Source organism: Lissotriton vulgaris, chromosome 6 (genome assembly GCF_964263255.1).
Source record: "Lissotriton vulgaris chromosome 6, aLisVul1.2, whole genome shotgun sequence".
NCBI classification, from domain to species: domain Eukaryota; kingdom Metazoa; phylum Chordata; class Amphibia; order Caudata; family Salamandridae; genus Lissotriton; species Lissotriton vulgaris.
This window is the reverse complement of record NC_141694.1, coordinates 1,184,907,788-1,184,927,450: the sequence shown is the minus strand read 5'-3', so window position 1 is coordinate 1,184,927,450 and position 19,663 is coordinate 1,184,907,788.

The following is a 19,663-nucleotide window of genomic DNA, read 5'->3' as shown; positions in this document are numbered from 1 at the left end:
TGCTTTCATACTTTATGAATTTTGAAAAACATTATATTCGTTGTTTATAAATATCGCTCATGATTCTGATTGCTCGGCAGGAGTATTTATGAGATACGCATGAGACATGCTATATGACTGCCTGCTGTGCATGCAAATGCACTTGTAACTATCACAGATGACATGATACTCAACTACTGCAAAGTATTGGTTGATTTGGTACTGTTAGACGTAGCCTCTTTAAGCCTGTCTTTTTTGCCTCTGACCTCCTGTTTTTGACTGTGTGCTGCATTTGTTTTTGGCTGCCTTTAGAGCTCTAGGCATTAGATTTACCCCTGTTCTCTCATACATTCTCTGCGCTGCAGTGTCCCCCGGGGTTCAGCATTGAGCCCCACCCTGTTCAATATTTACATCCAGCCACTGGCGCTGTCCGCCAGAGCCTGCAATGAGCCTGCAATGTTTCCCTAGTGTCATACGCTGATGACACGCAGCTGGAGCTTTCCTTTACCAATGACCCCAGTCAAAATGTCGCCAAATTTCTAGAGGACCTGACCACTATCTCTGCCTGGATGGAGGAAAATTGTCTTCAATTGAACTCCACTAAATCTGACATACTCCTTATAAGTAGAGACTCTCATCTCTGGGGCAGCAATTGGTTGCCCCTCAAGCTGGGCATAGCCCCTCTACCGAAAACTGCTGTAAAATACTTAGACATTTGAGTCGATTGCGCCCTTAACTTTGAAGGGCATGCAAGTTTGTTACAGGTACTTGTTTCAGGTTGCTGCGGGGCCTTAAACCCATATTGGGCTTTTTCGACCCCCCACGCCCCAGCTGATTGTTCAAGCCACTGTCCTAGCAAGGCTGGACTATGGCAATGTGCTGCTCCTTGGCTCCAATAAGCCTGTGATTAAAAGGCTACAGTGCACTCAGAACACTACGGCGCACTCAGAACGCTGCACCCCGCGTGCTGTTTGCCCTCCCCAGGCACTGCTCGGTCTCATGCCTTTGGTGTTGGCTTCACTAGCTGCCTATAGAGCAGAGAATTCATTTTAAAGTGCTTTGTTTCACTCACAAGATTCTCTCTGATTGATGCCCTGCATTTCTGAGCCATCTATGTGTTTCCTTCATCCAGACACGTGATGCACTCTCGGCCAACCTCCATCTGGCAAAAATCCCTCGGTTTGAAAGAACCAGAGCCGGAGGGCATTCATTCAAGGTGCCCACACTGGGCATTTAGAGTTCCTTGCCCCTATCCATTAGATGCATCCCCAACCACCTGACTGTCAGAAGGGCGGCGAAGACCTGGCTCTTTTGCAGAGCGCACTTTCCTCTCCCATTTTCCTCTCTCTACTCCTTCTGCTAGCGCTAGGACATGCCTTTGCCGGGACAGCCATGCGCTCAGCAAATTATATAACAAAACAATTATATAACTAGTAAGTCCCTAGTACAATGTACCAGGTGGACCCAGGGCCCGTGACTCAAATGCTAATAGTGGGCCTGCAGCACTGATTGTGCCACCCACATGAGCCTCCCTGCAATCATGTATCAGGCCTGACACTGCAATGTCTGTGTGTGCAGTTTTAAACTGTCATTTCAACCTGGCAAATGCACCCACTTTCCAGGTCCAAACCTTTTGTTTTTATTTCATGTAAGGCACCCCTAAGGTAGGACCTAGTTAGCCCCATGGGATGGGTGAATTGTATTTAAAAGGTAGGACATGTACTGTTGAGTTTTAACTGTCCTGGTAGTGAAAAAAGGCTGAATGTGTTTTTTATTACAGCAAGGTGTATCCCTCCCATAGGTTAGCATTGGAGAGGCCTTGTAACATCTTACAAGCATATCTTCCAATTGGGAGCTAACAGAAAATCGGAATTTGGTGTCTCTGGAGTCACAATTTAAAAATGCATCTTTTAATGAAGTTTGCTTTTAAATTGCGGGTCTGAAAATGCCTCTTTTAGAAAACTGCAATGTTCTTACTTTAACCATTCAGTGCCTTTGCCTATCTCTGAATTACTTGACTGGGTCAGGATGACAGTTGAGTTGTTTGTGCATTCATTCTTGACAGTCACAGAAAGGGAGCTGAGGTGTGCCCTGCACATCCTGATGACCCATCTCCAGGCTGATGGGTCTTCCTGAGCGAGAGAGGTGGGAGGAGTTGACACTTGCACCTTAAGAGGGCTGTGCCTGTCCCCTCAAAAAGCAGTCCCTGCCCCCCATTGTGTGTTTGGAACCAGGGCCAGTAAGGGGAGGGTATTGTGCACTACAAAGACTCTCCATTGAAGTGGGCCTACTTCAAAGGCTGAAATGGGTATAAGTACTGGACCTCTGATACTATCTACCTGGAACACTTCTGGACTGAGGACATTCTGTCAAGAAGAAAAGCTGTTGTGCTGCTTGCTTTCTATATCCTGCATTCCAAGCTTACCCAAAGGGCTTGAGTTGAGCTTGCCTCCTGTTGGAAGTCTCAGGTTCATCAAATACTTCACCTGCAGCATCGGCCTTTTTTGCTGAGAATCCTACTCTGCCAAGTGGTGCCAAATACAATTCCTGGGCCATTGGAAGTGAGTTTGCTGTGTTCAATAAGAAGAAACCAGCACATCAACTTTGAGTGTGACTTTGTAGCTGGCGCCGCATTTCGACACCGGGCCTCCTCCTGCACCAGAGTCATAGTTCCTGCTTAGTGCAACGACCACGACTTAAATGCAGCCCCAATCCAGCTGTAGCACCTCCAAAAATAGCTGCAGAGGGGGTCCTGAGTACAGCATCACCAAAGTCCAAGGCGACTTACTCCGACTCCATTACCTCACTGATAGCCCGTGGTGTGACATCAGCACTGCAACATTGATGCTGCATGGCTTGACTCTTCTTCCACCCTGCACTGCCAGGGTAACCAATGCCTTGCCACCAATGCTGTATCATCTCCCCTGTACCTTACAACATCCTGAGCACCGACATGCCACCGACCTGCATCAACAGTAAGAAACCAACACCGCACCAGCACCCGTGATGCCTCACCTAACCGGCACTATGCAAAGTCTTTGTTTTATCATCACTTCCAAGGTGCTGTAACTGTGTTCTGTGCGACTTCATAGCCGGTCCGTGCTCCATCTCGGTCAGCTCTGACCTTTGAGATTTGATTCCATCAAGCATGTCATTCTAGCGCTAGTTGGAGGTAGTGTGTTTTGAAGTGCTATAACTGCATTTAATATTTGAGAATTTGTCATTTGCTATGTGTATGTTGGATTTTTGTCATTTTGGTCTTGTTGTACTCAAATAAATATAGCCTATTTTTCTAAACTTGTGTGGAGTACATTTGTGGTGGTTTCACTGTGTTAGTGTGTGTGTACAAATACTTTACATATTTCCTCAAAGGATAAGCCTGACTGCTCTTGCCAATCTAACAAGCGGGGGGACGGGTTAATCTGAGGGTGTGACTTACTTAATCTGACTAAACAGAGGGTGTACAAACCAATGACAAGCAGAGACCCCATTTCTAACAGGTGCGTTCTGTTTCTCACCAGGTTGGAGCTGCTACTGCAAGTCCAAAACCAGAAGTTGTGCCATGATCTTAAACCTGTTGACTGGTTTTGATCAAAAAGCATATGTGAACATCCTGCCTGGAGTTCAGTGGAAAGACCCCTAGCATGTAATCTTGATTACCAACATTGTTGTGAAATGTGCAGGAATACCTAATTGGGTGCATGCTTCACACACCCAGACAGTCAATCAATCAATCAATCAATCAATCAATCAATCAATCAATCAATCAGGGGTTTAAAGCGTCCTACTCATCCGTGAGGGTCTCAGGACGCTGGAGGGGGTGCAGTTTTAGGTCAGCCAAATAGCAAGGTCTTGAGGCTCTTCTTGAAGGTGTGCGCAGGGTGGGGGAGCGTCTGATGTTGACTCAGAGGTTTTTTAAAAAAACCCTGATAATATATTTTATTGCTTTTTGAAAATACAATGAAACTCAACATACATACAATAAGCAAAAAAAATGAAATAACACCAATATGGATCACTGAAATCAAAAGCAAATGTGAACTTAACATTATAAGTACAGAGCATGGCAGCAATTAGAGGGCGGGCAGGTGAGGAGCAGGTGACATGACGATTAAAGAAATAATAAACCAGCAGTTAGATTATCAGGCGGGGACAGGTCTGTTAAAAAGGTTGCTAATGGGCATACGAATATCACAGGATAATACAATTAATCTGCAGAAACATTCCAAGACATTGATTGCATAGAAAAAAATACACACTGTCAGTTACTAATCTTCAGGAGTGTCAGCCGCAGCTTGTTGTGCTGCTTTATATTGAGCAAACATACCCCAGAAACTCTTTGGGTGGTCACAAGGCGGGAGCATTTTGTTATAAACATCGGATTGAGTATTGCCGTAGACCATATTGTGTTCCCACTCTGCCACCGTAAGCACATAACCTCTCATCCAATGCATCGCCAGCCGATGCTTGGCTACGAGAAGACCGATTGCTACATGTTGACTGGGAGTTTGTTCCAGGCTTTGGCTGAGACATAGGAGAAGGCTTTACCCCTGATTCTGGTTCTATTGATGTGCGGGGTCTTTGCTAGGGTGAGGTCGGTGGAGTGGAGGTTTCTTCTAGGTGCGTGGAAAGAGATTCTTTTGTTGAGGTATTTGGGTCCCATGTTGTGAAGGGATTTGTCTGGAAAAGACATGGCTTGGTAGTTCGGGCTGGACTGTTCCCATGAGGCACAGGGTCAAGGCTGATTTGCATATAGCCATTGTCTGACCTAGGGTGGTGTGGAGTGCAAAAAAACGATGGATTTAGGCCCAGATCTTTGTACTGGGGTGAATGTAAGACATTGTTCTGCATTCTGTCCATCAACTGTGTTTTTTGCAGTGAAGGGATTTGTAGGCATGAGTGAGTAGTTAAGAAGTTTACTCTCTTCTCAACGGGGAGCCAGTGGAAGTGCCCGCCACAGAAAGGCATGTGGAGTCTGCTCTAGGGGCCCATTGCGGGCCCCCAGGGACTCCGGGGGGGGGGCGCACATGGGGGGTACCTATGGTACCCCTCTGCATTTCACAGTACAACGTTGCAGGCACTGCGCAGTGCCTGTCACGTTGTGCTTTGAAATGCACAACATGTATTTTTACCATTGTGGCGGGCGGTGCTTTCAGCACCACCCACCGCAATGGTAAAAATACAGGATGAGCCCGCCACTGTGACGTGCGCATCCTTATTCCCCCCACAGGACCCCCGCCCTTATGGCGGGCGGTCCCTTGTACCAGGAGGATGGTGGGCGGGCAAAGTCCGCCCACCATCCTAATGGGGGCCCTAGTATTGATATGTCTGTGCACACTAAACTTCTTCGGCTGCGAAGATGTGATGTATCACCATATCCCTCTTTCATATGCAATTACATGCAGTAATTTACTTCATTTATTTCATAGGCAGGAACGTTTTGAATATTATTTTTCTAATTGATATGATTCTTTCCAAGGATCCCTTTCAGAAAAGAACAAATCCTCATTCACAAGCCAAAGATATGGAAAATGCATGGTCTTTTTTTAGGTGGGCCGAATTACGCCGCCCGTCTGCATCGCTGGGGAACTCCTCGAAGTCGCCTGGGATCGGCCCTCCGACCCGGCAGCCGGAGGTGCCTCGGCCCGGTGAAGTGAGCGGTGCACTCCCACGTCTCCCCGCTGGTGAGGAATAGGACTGGCCCACGCTCCCGGCCTCTCCCTTGCGGTGCTGTGCGAGGTGATCTGATGACATCTTCGCCCTGGTCTTCAGTCTCCACGGCCAGACTTGCCCGCACCCTGCCGCCCCTTGCGCCTGTGCTCTGCCTGTTACTTGGAGGTGCCGAACTCAGGGCCTTCAATTTAAATGAACCTGTTCATTAAACTGGCGGCTCTTGACAGTGGATTGGCGCTGCTCGCTGGGCGATTCCTGACTAGGGGCTGTGTGGGAGGCCTGTTATTAGCACGCACCTCCTGCAGATTTTCCCTGCTGACCGCCCACCTCCGCTGCTTGGCCTGTGCTGCTGGGGACTAGTTTCGGTGGGTCACGCCGGCCACGGTCCCGTTCTGCAGTTGTTTTTCGTTCCAAGGCCTGCTCTCCTTTACCAGCTGGACCTGCTATAGCCCAGGGGCCAGCGCGGTGCCAGCGGGAGTTTGCCGCACTGTGGTCCCTGGACGGCTATCCTGCCCATAGGGTTTCATATTGGCAGCTCCTGCTAAAGGAACCCACCTTTCCTCCACTCTTCATTTTCCTCGCCAGAGGAGGCCCCCTCGTCCTACCTGGACTTTGTGTTGTGTGCTGCGAGACCTGATGCACCAATCTCCCTCCATGACCTCCTACTCAGCCTCACCATTATTGGGCCACCGGGGGGAACTATGCCCTTGGTAATTGCCTAGCCTCCTTGGGGTATCTGGTGTGCGCTCTGACTTCCTTTTTCGCGCTCAGATCTAGTGGAGTGCTGCTCTGGCATTTCCTGTTTGTGCTGCCGCTCCGCTGATCATGCTGTTGGCTGTTTCCCTTCGCCGCTGTCCCAGAGATCACTGCACTTGGAGGCTGGCACTAGCTGCTACCCGAACCGGTGTTTGACCCGATCCTCCTGTCTCGTCTGCATCTGCTACGGGGGTGGTCTGTTGGTCTTTCTGCTGTACCTTCGGTCACTGTGTTTCCTGGTGGCCTTCCCTCCCTTCTGCTCCTTGTTGGTGACCACTGTCTGGGATAGACCACCACGGGGAGGACTGACCCTAAGATGCCCAAAATCGCCTTTGACAAGCGTAGATCAACTCGCCAAGACAGCACTGGCTCGGACAGTGGTGATACCTCGACCACCATGGATGCGCCTCCTGACAGTGACTATGACCTGAAGGCAATCATGCTCGATGTAAAATCAACGGTCACTGGAATCGCTGTCCAACTGGATCAACTCTCAGCTCGTCTGGACTCAGTGAAGGGCTGTGTTGACTCCCACGACAATCGCCTCCTTTACGTTGAATCCAGGATCTCTGACATCGAGGATGCCGCCACTCAGGGCAATCAGAAATTACTAAAGAAGGACAAGATCCTGGATGTCATCTGAATAAGAACGAGGACTTAGAGGCGTGTTCCTGTCGCAGTAATCTCCGCATAACGGGTGTTCCGGAGTCTACATCTTCCTCATGGAGGACTTTGTGGAGCAACTGGTCAAGGAACTCTTCAGCAATGTACTTTCCTCAGTTTTTATTGTCGAACGCGCACATCTCTCCCTTGGCCCACGCCCTGGTCCCGTATTACCACCTCGCCCCTTATTGCAAACATCCTAAATTTTAGAGATCGGGATGCCATACTCCGGGCGGCTCGCGACATGGGCAAAATTATTCACCAAGGAAACTCGCTCTCAATTTTCCCGGACTATACACTCGCTGTCCAGGCTGCTCATCGTGAATTCCTTCCTGCAAAGCGGATCCTACAGAAACAAGAGGTCTCTTACTCACTGGCCTTGCAGGTAAAGATGAGAGTCCGGCAGGGTGCAAAACCGCTTGTATTCCCTGATCCCAGAGAAGCCCTTGCCTAGGCTAAAAAACTCGATAAATCAGCTTGTTCATCTCCACCCGCTCTCAGCCTGCTACAGCTGATATTTTAGCTTTGCCACCCTGCTTCACTGCAGGGGACGTTGCTGAGCTTTTCCATGCCCTCATGGGATAATTCCCTCCCCTAATGTTGCCCCTTCTCTTCCAATTTGTGGGTTCCTGGGGTGGGTAGGGGAAGTATCTCAGCCGGATTGGGGGGTTGGAGTGGGTGCCGGGTTTGTGGTCCTTTTGGTAATATTTTTGGGTTGCAGGGCTGGGGTGGCAGGGTGGGCGGGGGTTCATGGGTAATGTTCTTGACAGTGTGGGTTGGGGCTGGGGGTAGTTTAAGTATTTTTGTCTTTAGGTTTTGTACCTCCTCAGTATGCATCATTACACTGCTATGCTCGATCACAGTACTGTGTTTGTATAATGCACCTCACCCTTTCATAGGTTGGCACTCTTTGGATTGGTACCAACTGCCACTCCCTTCACTCCCCTTTAGTGACTTTCCTTATAGCTTGGCAACACAAACTCGCAGGCACTGGTAGGCTCCATAGCACGCTTTCTGCAATTGTCCCGTCAGGGTTCCGTTTGGCATACCAGTTTATGGCCACGGACTGACCTCACTGCCCTGCGCCCCATTTCACCTTGGTATAGCATAGTATGACTGACACCATATGCTGGACCTGGAACATCCGCGGTCTCAATGACCATCGCAAGGCCAGGCTCATTCCCTCTCACCTACTCCGGCACAAAGTTGACATATGCCTATTACAGGAAACCCACCTGCTACCGGCGACTTCTACTAGACTTCAATTGCGTTACTGGGGGGAATCGCACTCCTCTTTTTATTCATCATATTCCTGGGGAGGGTCCATCTTGATTAGGAGGTGGCTCCCATGGAATACGGCTCAAGTTCTTACTGACCCCGAAGGACACTATATAATTTTCCATGGCTCCCTGCTGTCGCAACCTATGACAATCGCTGCTGTGTACAGCCTTAACTCGGACGACCCTGACTTCTTCACTCACATATGGCACCTAATTTCATCCTTGGGTCCCGCAGCACTTCTTTGGGGAGGAGACTTTAACATCACAGTTTCGGCAGTCTTGGACCGCTCTGGCCCCTACTTATCTCATCCTTGCTCCACCGCTCTTATTCAGTCAATACTGACCAACAACTCGTTATATGATGCATGGCGTCATATGTGGCCCGAGGCTAGAGAGGGCACTTGCGTCACCGGTGCCCGCGGCTGCTGGTCTCGTATCGTTCTTTAGATCACCTCCCCATATGTTCTAACTTGGCTAACCTCTGCTAACAATATGACCCATGCTCTTTCAGATCATGCGCCAGTCCCGCTTCGTCTCTGCTTTCCCCACTTTCCTCAGGGAGCCTTCTCCTGGCGGCTACCTCCGAACGTGCTTCGTGATTCCGTCTTCTGTGACGAGATCCAAACCGCATTCTCTAACTACTTTGACTTGAATGTTGGCTCTGTAGATTCAGCATCCACTTTGTGGGAAGGCTTCAAGACTGTGATCCGTGGCAAGTGTATCTCTAAACAATCTGGTGTCCTTCGCTTCATCCGTTCCACTTTAAATAAGCTTGAATATGAGATTAAGGCTTTGTACACCGCTCATGCAACCCACCCAAGCTCTGAGACTTTTGCTCGTCTGCGCAAAAAACGTACGGAATTCACTGAGAAGGCTAACCGCGACCTCTCGTCCCTTGGCAGAGAAATCTGGGCTCGCCATTTTGGAGAGGGCGATCAACCTGGCAAGACCGTGGCCAACCTCCTTTGTCCCCCTCATGCCGTGTTGTATATCAAGGCCCTCCGGGACGGCGGCCCCGCCAGAACTACCTCCTCTGCTGAAATTCAGACTCGATTTACGGACTACTACTCGCAACTCTATTCCGCGGACTCCACCCCCTTGTGTGAAGATTTTAACCAATATTTTGACACAATCGCATTGGTCTGGCTCAAGGACTACCATTGTAAGTTCTTAGATGAGCCCTTCTCCAAAGAAGAAATACTCACTGCCATAAATAGTTTACCCAGTGACAAGGCCCCTGGTTCAGATGGTCTCCCTGCCTCTTTCTATAAGACCTTTGCATTGCTTCTTGAGCCACACCTGGCTGCCATGTATAATGACTCCTTTGAAAATGGCCTCCTCCTGCAATCACTTCGTGAGGCAATGATAACGCTTTTACTTAATCCGGACAAACCATCATATTGCCGCAATTCATATCGCCCCCTCTCCTTAACCCCTTGCGTGCGGGGCGTATTCCCCGCCTGTGCTGACTCCGCCTTGCGCGGGCGGAGTCATGACGGAACGGTTCCGTCATCAGCACAGCTCAACCGACGCTGATGACGGAACCGTTCTGTCATCAGCATGCAAGGGGTTAATTAATATTCACAACAACATCTTTGCGAAGTTATCGGCCTCCCGACTCCTTCTCCTCCTGCCCACCATCGCTCTTCTGGACCAGTTCGGTTTCATCCCAGGCAGCGCCACTTCCCACAATCTCCGGATAATTTCCTCTGTCCTTCATCAGATTAATCCTAGCCTTCCCGCAGTTGCTGCTTTACTCATTGCCACTAAGGCATTCAACACACTTGAATGTCCTTTTTTATTCTTTCTTCTACTGCATTTTGGCTTCAGCATCATAATTATTCACAAGATATCACTCCTCTACACCAGCCCTTCCGCCCACCTTAAGATCAACTGTCAAATTTCTGATCCTATTTTGATTGGGCGCGGTACTCGGCAGGGGTGCCCGCTTTCCCCTATGCTCTTCGCTATTGTGATGGAGCCCCTCACCGCCCGGGTTGGGCAACACCATACTCAGAGGGACATCGGCTTCTCGGCCCGTGCCCTCTTGGTATCTATGTACGCGGATGAGATTACACTGTATGTCCGTTATCCCCTAGAAAACCTCAGCCCTCTAGTGCGCAAGATAATACGGTTTGGTGGTCCCTCCAGCATTTAGGTGAACTGGAGTAAATCTGTTCTGTTCCCACTCAAGGATGCCACCAAGCCATTCACCCCAGACTTTCCTTCCGTATGGGCCACCGGCCCCACTCGTTACCTGGGTATATGGCTGAGCAGGGACTATGGCGTGCCAATTTCTGACGCGCAGTCGATTGGCTTGAGTCTAAAATACCTCAATGGAATTGGCTCCCCCTGTCTCTGGCTGGTCGCATCGCAATCGCCAAGATGGTGATCCTCCTGAAATTCCTTTACCTCTTTTTGAATATCCCCATACCACTCACTGCTCATTTTTTACGTAAACTTGATCCTTGATCATAACTCTCATCTGGGCTGGCAAGCAACCCTGGATTGCCTACGACATCCTTACTCTCCCAATGTCAGTTGGCGGCATGGGCGCTCCCAACTTGAAACTTTATGCGTTATGTGCCCATGCCAGCTTCTTGCACTTTTTTATTCACCCCCAACCACTTATCACGCATGTCGCGTTCGAGGCTGACCTTGCGGCCCCCTGGCCGTTGAATACCGCCTTGTTTGTCCCGGCTTGTCCCCGCTGTTTGCCCGCGAGCTGAGGTGGACACGAATGAGACACTGCACTGGGCCTGGCTGGGACTGTGTCGCCTCTCCAATTTCCCTATGCTATCAGCTAACACTATGCTGATTGTACGTCACCCTACCTTCCCTCCGTTCCAACCATCTGGCATGTCCAAGCACACCGCCTTGCTGGCACTGGTGGCACTGACGGATCTATACCCTGGAAATATTTTCTATTCTCTTCCAGCTTCTTCTGGTCCTCTGGACACTTTGCTCTTTTATCAGTTGCTGGCAATCTGCAGGTAATAACATTCCTTGTATCCCCAGCCTCCTCTGTCAATGCCCACTCTCGACTTCATCTATTCCTCCCCATCCCCCCAGAAGCTGGTGACCAAACTATATGCAACCACCCTGTCGACCGCCTCCATTTCCACTGATCGCGCCCGAGTGGCGTGGGGTGAGGATCTAGGTGAGGATATATCCCAAGGCGACTGGCTCTATTGCTGCCATCAGACTAAAAAATTGTCTCCCAATTATCGCCACCATCTTATTCACTTTAAATATTTACACAGGGTATATTGCACCTCCGCTCAGCGACATAAACTGGGACTCATCCCTGATGACAGATGCCTGCTCTGCTCTGACCCTGCCGCAGATTTTGCTAATTTGGCTTGGTTGTGCCCTAGGGTGTCTGATTTCTGACGGGAGGTTTGTGCAGCTATCTCTGAGATTACCTCTACGCCGGTTCGGCCTGACCCACCGTTGTGCCTGCTGGGCTTAGTTAAATTCTGTTCGGATGCTTCTAGCCGACTGGTCGCAATGTAGCTCATTCTTGCGCGGCATAGGGTGGCCATGTTATGGGGCGCAGGCTGGCACCTAAGCTTGCCCAATGGCTTGAAGATTCCTCTAAATGTCAGACTTTACTATCAGAATTCCGAGACCTAATGCCTACTAGATCTCGTCCTCTTGATATATGGGGCCCCTAGAGACGTATCTTCATACACGTTCATACCCAAGCGGGACTGCCTCTTCCGCATCCCCCTCCAGTGCTGGTCAGTAGCTTCCTTCCCTGTCCCCTACGCTCTTGAGCCGGACCTGCTCCTTCCTCTAAGGTGCTGACACTACACTAAGCAGCTAGTTATGGCTTAACCCCTTGCATGCTGATGACGAACCCCAGCCGTCATGCACTACGGTGCTCGTGTGCTGATGACGGCTGGGGTTCGTCATGGCCCGCCCCTGTTCATTTGTTTACAGCACAGGGGCGGAAACGGGCCAGCAGTCAAGGGGTTAATGTTGCGTTTGACGTATTGTACTAGATAATGCCTTCGCCTAATCGGTCTACTTCTATTTGTGCTGTGCTTTGTAAATGATCTTCCATGTGTGATGCTCTGATTTTATGCAAAATTGTGTCCTGGTAATGCTGAATTGTTCAATAAAGGTTTTGAAAAATAAAAAAAAACATTGAAAGGCCTGTTTTCAACGTTGAGTTGTTATTTGCACAAGATGGTTTCTCTGGTGCTGCAGATGTTGTAATTTTCCAGAAGTCTTCTATTAGTTAGTGACTAGGCATTGCTTTGTAGTATACAAATGAAAGTGAGGTTCTAACCGGGAGGAGAGAAAACAACAGGAAGGATGATTCATGGGAAGAATTGTCTGAGCCGCAGAATGTGGTTGATGTATCTTTTCAAGGATTGACATCTGTAGACTATTGTGCAGACGTTAGAAGATGGGTGTTTACCTATTCCCAGAAGTTTATCAAAATCCTAGTGGATGTTGCGGAAGATAGAAATAAACATGTTACCAATTAGAATATTGTGTGTTTATATTAGTGTGTGTTCCTAGAGTTGTTGTGGGATTGATCCTTTGAACCTTTCACTTAGAAGGGAGCTTTTTTCATTCGCAATAGCTTTCCTTTCCTTATAACTCTCCACATGGGAGTTTGCTTAGACTATGTATGCGATGTCAACTGCGAACTCTATCCAGCTTAATATGCAAAAACGTTATGCTTCTGCATTAATTCTTTCCTCAGAAGTCTTTGTTTGGTATCTAAACTGGAACCTTCTTCTATTTTATTCCAATGTGAGTAGATTTGGAAGTTTCCTTTATGGAACATGCCTGCCGTATAACTGTAATATTACCTGCAATTTTAACAAATATTGCATGCTTCCTTATATTAAAATATCGAATATTGGATCACATTAACTTTTAATGCTGATACTTAGAAGATTAAGCTCATTAAATAAGTACTGAAAAACTAAAGAATTGAAAAAAAAACGTTAACCCACACAATTTTGCTTTTTTGGGGAAAGTATTTCATTGATTTTCTAAATCTTATACAATAAATAAACCATCTTTCCCTTTTTCCCTACCCTCCTCCCATACCCACCCTTCCTAGTCACTGGCAATAGAATATTAATTTGTTTGATGCCAATCCTTTCCAAACATTTTCGAATTCCTTTAGGACAGCCTCTTCCTGCATAAATTGCTTTTTCTTGCATACAGCACTCAACCATTTCCCTTTCCCAATCTCAAAACCCAGGGGGCCTCAAGGAACGACCCTTGACCCTACCAAGTAGGATGCTCTCCCTCCGGACAGCACGGCCTGTGTGTCCCTGCCCCAGCAGCTGCTGCTGAAGAAGTTCGAGGCCCTCCACCACCCGCAGGCTACCACCTGCGTCTCATCCCTGGGGGCCAGTGGTAGGCCGTAGGTAGGTTTGTTCATCCTCCGCTAAATTGCTGTGACGGTAGGCAAACAAAATATTAATTTTTTAATATCAACCTACCATAATATCGATGTTTTAATATCGAAGGGACAGAATATAGAAGGTAAGTAATATCGATTTTTTTAGTATTGAAGGGACAGAATTTCGGAGGTAAGTAATATCGATTTTGCTAATATCGATGTAAGTAATATCGATGTTACTAATATAGATGTTACTAATATCGATGTTAGTAATATCGATGTTACTAATATCGATTCTAATATGATTTTTATGTATATTTTTATGTATTTAATATGTATTATTTTTTTGTTACAAGTAATTTAAGTACATTTTGTATTTTTGTACCGTAGCATATTGTGGGTTTATAGGGGAATAGGGTGTGAAATAATTAAATTATACTAAATTTATTTAATTTTTTTTAGGAATTATAAATTAATTTTAATTAATTAGTAATTAATGTTAATTAATTGGTAATTTATTTTAATTAATTGATAATTATGTTTTGTAGCGGGTTGTGGATTTATAGGGTAATAGCGTGGGAAGTAATTTAAATATACTAAATTAATTATTAATTTGTAATGAGTTATACATTCATTTTAATTAATTGGTAATTAATTTTTATTAATTGGTAATTTATTTTAATGAATTGATTATTTGATCATTATGTTCTGCAGCAGGTTATGGGTTTATAGGAGAATAGGGTGGGAAGTAATTTAATTATACTAAATTAATTATTAATTTTTTAGGAATTATAAATTTATTTTAATTAAGTGGTAATTAATTTTTATTGATTGGTAATTTATTTTAATTAATTGATTAATTGATAATTATGTTCTGTAGTGGGTTATGGATTTATAGGGGAATAGGGTGGGAAGTAATTTAATTATACTAAATTAATTATTAATTTCTTAGGAATTATAAATTAATTTTAATTAAGTAGTAATTTTTTTTTAAATGGTCATTTATTTTAATTGATTGATTAATTTATAAATATGTTCTGTAGCGGGTTATGGGTTTATAGGGGAATAGGGTGGGAAGTAATTTAAATGTAATTAAGTATTAATTTATTTTCATTAATTGTTTTTGCTAATTATGTTATTGTTAATTAATTATTGGCGTTTGGTGTGTGTTAATAGGGGTATAGTGTGTAAAGTAGTTGATATGTAATCAAGTAGTTAATTACAATTATAATTGGGTATTGATAATAAATTTTTGGGATATTAATTATTAATTGGTAATTCTTTTTTAATAATTATTTATTGGTATATGTAAATAGTTTAGATTAATTTAATAAATACATTTTTTATTATTTTAAAATATTAATTTATTTATAAGTATGTTATTTTTAACTTCTACGCTATCCAACACTTTCCTTACTGTTACACTCTCTGGAGTTGGAATAGTAATTTTTATCCCTACGCTATCCAACATTTTCCCTAATGTTGCACTCTCTGGAGTGGGAATAGTAATTTTTACCCCTACACTATCCAACACTTCCCCTACTGTTGCACTCTCTAGAGTGGGAATAGTAATTTTTACCCATACGCTATCCAACACTTTCCCTACTGTTGCACTCTCTGGAGTGGGAATAGTAATTTTTACCCCTACGCTATCCAACACTTTCCCTACTGTTGCACTCTCTGGAGTGGGAATAGTAGTTTTTACCCCTTAGCTAATCAACATTTTCCTTACTGTTGTTTTTTTGGGAGTTGGAATAGTATTTTATTCCCTCTGTTACGTAATATTTTTTGTATTGTTTCAGTTAAAAATAGACAGCTAACCCGATACCTCGAAGAAAACAAAATCATGGACCATTCCCAGTCAGGGTTCCATAGCAACCACAGCACCGAGACTTCCCTCATCGCCGCCACCGACGACATCAGGACCCTGCTGGACAACGGCGAGACCGCAGCACTCATCATCCTAGACCTCTCTGCCGCCTTCGTCACCGCCTGCCACCGCACACTACGCGCACGCCTCCACGCCGCAGGGATCCGAGAAAGGGCTCTAGATTGGACCACCTCCTTCCTCTACGGCAGAACCCAGAGCGTCCGCCTCCCTCCATTCCCTTCCAAAGCCTCCTAGATCATCTGCGGCACACCCCAGGGATCCTGCCTCAGCCCGACACTGTTCTACATTTACATGGCCCCGCTCGCACACGTAGCCCGACAGAACAACCTCAACATAATCTCCTACGCTGACGGCACTCAGCTGATCCTCTCCCTCATTAAGGACCCCAGCCATCACTGCCAAAGCCAACCTCCACGGAGGAATGAAGTCCGTCGCCGACTGGATGACAACCAGCTGTCTGAAGCTGAACTCGGACAAGACGGAGGTCCTCATCCTCAACTCTAACCCTTCAGCCTGGGATGACTCCTGGTGGCCAATGGCACCAGGGGCAGCCCTGACACCCACCGACCACGCACGCAACTTGGGAATCATCCTCGACTCAACGCTCTCATTGACCAAGCAAGTCAACGTCATCTCCTCCTCCTGCTTCCACACCCTCCACATGCTCCGCAAGATCTACAGATGGATCCCGACAGATACAAGAAAGACAGTCACCCAGGCCTTCATCAGCAGCAGACTCGACTACGGAAACGCCCTCTACACTGGAGCATCGACCAAGCTCATCAAACGACGACAACGCATCCAAAACGCCTCGGCATGACTGATTCTCGACGTACCACGCCACGGCCACATCACCCCTCATCTGAGAAACCTGCACTGGCTCCCCGTCAACAAGAGGATATCCTTCAAGCTCCTCACCTGCGCACACAAGGCACTCCACAAGACCGGCCCAGCCTACCTCAACAGACGGCTCTCCTTCTACATCCCCAGCCTCCAGCTATGCTCCGCTGACCTCTCACTCGCCACCCTCCCACGCATCTGAAGAATAACCACCGGTGGGAGGTCCTTCTCCCACCTCGCCGCCAAGACGTGGCACACCCTCCCACTGAGCCTACGACAGACCCAAGACCTGCTGACCTTCAGGAGGATACTCAAGATCTGGCTATTCGATCAGTAGCGCCCCACCCCCCAGCACCTTGAGACCCTCACGGGTATGTAGTGCGCTTTACAAATGATTGATTGATTGATTGATTGATTGATTGATTGATTGAAGGAACCCTATTGCCATGCTATTTTCAGATTGGCAAGAAGGAACTCTAAATTAATCAAAGTCCCTTGGCAGGAAGGGGCATCAGAATCATTCCATCCCCTCAATAAAGCAAAAGAAGCAGTAATCTATCATGAATTCAGTAACCATCTCTAACCTCTGATGTACTTTCTCACAAAATTCTTTCAGTACTGGCACACAATTTCTCTTTGTTGACTATAGAAAAAGCCTTTGATGATTTTATTGCTATGTAGTTGATGTAGATGATTGCTCCTTTTTACTTCTCCCTGTCGACGAAGAAAGGTCCAAATGACCAGTGGCGGGGCTGGATTTATTTAACGATTACACCTGAATATTGGAATATAGTAAACCCTGCTCCCTCAGTCACATATGAATCTTGCTTTGGGTAACTAACAGCCTGATTCATGAAAACCGGAATCTGCGATTTTCAAATTGCGATTAACAGCGAATCGCAATTTAGAAATCGCAGATCGGTATTCATGAAATTTACCGAGAAAATAATGCGATTCGCACGCGGCCGCAAAAAGCGTTTGCGAGTTACGGAAATCGCAGATTAATTGCTATTTTCGGCAACATCCGTGTAGGAATTGCGATATCGCAAATAGCGATATCGCTAATTGCGAGATCACAAATTGCGAGAACGCAAAATCACGAGATCGGGAAAACGGGAAGTCGCATTTCGAGCACAGTGATGACATCACAACCAGGAAGCAGCCAGTTCCCACCCCCATTCACAACAGTGAGGCAGACCTCGAGGCAGCAACTAACTCAGCTCCTACCAGGACACCAGCAAACTTGCTATTCCACACCCAATCTCACTGCAGCAATGGCAGAGGAGGCTGTACCAGGGCCCAGCAACACCGGGTGCAAGAGGAAAATGGAATTCTCCGAACAGGAGTTGGAGCACCTCATCGATGGGGTGGTTGACAACCACTCCAAACTTTTTGGGAGAGAATCAAGGAGGGTGCCTGAGCCGGAGAAACGGCGATTCTGGGTCGGGATAGCGGCCACAGTGAACTCTGTGGGCGTGGCACACAGGTCACTGGAGGAACTCAAGAAGAGGTGGTACGACCTCCAAAGTCGTGCCAAGGAGAGGGGGGCCGAGAGGCTGGGCGAGACCCTGGTCACTGGAGGGGGAGAACCTACAGTCCCTCCCAACACCCCCATGGAGGACCGCGTCGAGGATACGTTTGAGCCCGAGGCGTGCATTGGGGTCACCAGATTGGACTCATCCCGCCCCACCCAAGAGAGCCAAGGTAAGTGGCATGCGACTGCGACCCTGTCCCCTATCAATGGCCATGACCCTATAGCCTCCCATAATGTTCCAAACTCATGCCATCCGTGCACATTAGGTAATGCCCTAAAGCATTGTGGGACATGTAGTCTGCCCACAATGTACAAGTACCCCAATGCAGCCAGAGAGGTCCCAAAGTACGCAATGCCACAGCCAGTCAGGGAATGTCATCCAGCATGCATGTAGCAACTGCACGTGTGACAGATACATGCAGCTAATGAACGTCCACTTCCCCTCACAGGTGGCGCAGACAGCAGCGACAGTGACAGGCTGCTCATCAATGAGCAACCAGAGGATGCCGAGGAGGTGCCACCACCAACACATCCTGCACCAACAGGCGCAGCACCTACCCCTGCAGCCAGGCCTACAGCATCTGCGCCTCCACCATCAGGCGCAGCACCTACCCCTGCAGCCAGGCCCACAGCATCTGCGCCTCCACCATCAGGCGTAGCACCTACCCCTGCAGCCAGGCCCACAGCATCTGCGCCTCCACCATCAGGCGCAGCACCTCTGCCTACCTCAACTCCACCAGCAGCTGGAGCCTCCACATCTGGTACAGCGACTGCGGTGACACAGCGCCCACCCACTGTGGCCAGCCAGCAGAGCAGGCATGGCAGGGCTCGCCTGCAGAACAATGCACGCAGCCGCAGGAGGGGGATGGATGTGCGCTTGCCGAGCATGAGCAATGAGCATAGGATGCTACGCATTTACCAGCTGCAGGCACGCCGGCAAGGGGCCATACAAATGCAGCTACATAACATTGGGCGCAATGTGGCAAATGTGGCAGAGAGGATGGACCGCATGACGGCAGCCATGGAGGCCAACACTGCTGCGCTAATATCGCAGCGCAACACGGCCCGCCGCCGCCACCGGCAGCTACTGACGCGGCTGTCCGCATACACCAGATCCAACTACTTGATTGGGAATGCGACGTCCCAGCTCTCGCGACGGTCCCTGGTGCAGCAGCAGCAGTTAATCCAATGCTGTGAGGATGTGGCCAGAGTGTTAGAGCACGTCACCACTGCCGTACTGGCACTCCATCCCACTCTACCAGGCAATGTCGGGGGGGGACGATACCAGCGAGGGCACCTCCAGTGTGAGCAGCCTGTCTGCCTCACAGGTTGCGGTGTTACGACGTAGCACCAGGCCCACTGCAGGGTCACATGCAGTGGCACAGGAGGAGCCAGAGAGGCGCTTGGGTGCTGCGCGCCGGAGGCGCACCTGAGTTACATGTACTTTTACAGGGACATGTTGACACCACAAGCCTGCCCTGTGTTTTGGACGCAGCAGTGTGGGGCAATACTGATTGCATAGGAAGGATGGCAACTTAACACTATTATTGTGAATCCAACAATAATATTTATTCTTGCATCATACATTGGCGTCCTGTCATTATTTCCATTTGCATGCAATTGCAATTTGTTGGGTGAGGGGAGTGGGTGCACTAGAAACTGTTCATTGTGAT